This window comes from Lagopus leucura, unplaced genomic scaffold (assembly GCF_019238085.1).
Source record: "Lagopus leucura isolate 7727_CA_CO unplaced genomic scaffold, USGS_WTPT01 Super-Scaffold_100002, whole genome shotgun sequence".
In the NCBI taxonomy this organism is placed as follows: domain Eukaryota; kingdom Metazoa; phylum Chordata; class Aves; order Galliformes; family Phasianidae; genus Lagopus; species Lagopus leucura.
Window position 1 is genome coordinate 82,133,215 of NW_024962263.1, and position 1,760 is coordinate 82,134,974.

The window sequence follows — 1,760 nt, forward strand, 5'->3', positions numbered from 1 at the left end:
CCCCCCCCCCCCCCCCCCCCCCCCCCCCCCCCCCCCCCCCCCCCGCTTTTTATTTTACTTGCATTCAAGATGGCATTAATGGCTACACCTTCTTTTTATAAAAACAACAACATCCACACAGCTACACTTTCCTTATTTCCCATGTTTTACATTTTTTAGCAACAGCGCTGAGCCCTCTGCAAAGGTCTGCTGTAAGCTCAGAACAGGAGAACAGCTACATCTCATGTTTCCTTCCTTCAGTAAAGTTGAGTCACATCCTTAGGTCTCCTTTTAGAAAGCTAACAAACCATGCCGAAAGAAAAAATATCTTTAATGGAAAAGCTTCACATTCAAGAGAGCACAGCACTGACACAGGCCACAGTTCAATCCCATGGCTCATTTTCCACAGCGACACAGACAGAAGGACTGCACACCTTTTTGTCTGTCAGAAGCAAAGCCTGCCAAAGGATTCCACAGATAAATGAAAGGCTTTCACATTTATCAGGAGTGAATTAGTACAAGCCAATTCCTTGTAATTACTTCGTTAAAAACAAACGTCACATATGGGAGAAAGTAGGAAGTTCAACTATTGCAACAGAATGCCCTTCTAAAGAGCGTTTCCAGTATAAAGTTGAGATATATTTGTTTCCTTTGGTCCCTCTAAAGCTTTCACCCAGTTTATTTTAGGCAGCAGAAGAAACACTGTCTTGTTTCCTCCACTGCACCAAGACAAACACACCTGGATTAACATGAGTAGAGTCCCCTTGTTTGGTATCTGAACCAATTTCCCCAGTCAATTCAGAGCAGGGTAACTGGCACATGAACCAGAACAAACAAAACTATTAAGTGAAAACAACTAAGTTTATGCCTTTGACAGCTACCTCCATTTATGTAATATACTGTTATTGTTCATTTCATCACACCAGAAAGGACAGATCTCTTCAAATCATCCAAATTACCTACTTGTATGATCAGAACAATTCAGCCTTTGGGACTCACCTTCCAAAGAGTCAACACACGGGCAACGAGACACACAAATTAATCACTTTCTTATAAATGTGATAGCTAGACAGAGCTGATCCCATTACCAGGTAAACAGACAACGCGTTTCCATCCTTCCTACTCTGATGAGCCACTTCAGTCTTGGGATGTACTCTGCTTTTCTGCACACAGATTTAGATCAAATTGATACACGTCAATCAACTGTAATTGGTGCATGGCTCATTAAGCATGAGACACTTCTGGGGCTGCAACTTTCAGAAGTGTTTTCCAAATTTATTTCTCTGAAGTTACTGAACAACAATGCAGTATATTTAAAACAATGACCACACTATTTCTATTTAGAGACTAAAGCAGTGCCACTTTGCAAGGTACATGGTCAATTATTTGGAGCAGGTGCTGCAGTGAAGGAGGAAGCAGTAGCTCAGTTTCCTGTACTGAGGACACGGCTGCTGTGTTAGAGAGAAACTTCCTCAAAGTTCTCTCTCCATAATTAACCTACAGAACACGGGTATATAAAAAAGCCATTTAAACACTCAGCCCAACCACATTCTCAGAATGTAGCTCTGATGCAACTCAGAACGTTGTCATTATGAAGATCAGGAGATAACAAAAGATCTGCATCTTTCAACAAGTATTATCTACAGCCTGTGATAAACACTACTCATCCCAGTTCATGAAAAAATAGGATACTGACTTTGTTTCTCCTGCCATTAGAAGTTTGAGTTCTTGACCTTGAAAAATTGGTTTCACTGAAAAAGTGAAAATTATCTCCCCCCCCC

General features: G+C 41.2%; 1 protein-coding gene across 12 annotated transcripts in view; it reads right to left on the reverse strand.

Moving 5' to 3' along the window:
• Positions 1 to 1,760, reverse strand: part of CYRIB (CYFIP related Rac1 interactor B) — a 95,526-nt gene that overhangs the window by 60,848 nt on the left and 32,918 nt on the right. The gene's annotated exons all lie outside the window — the stretch shown is intronic.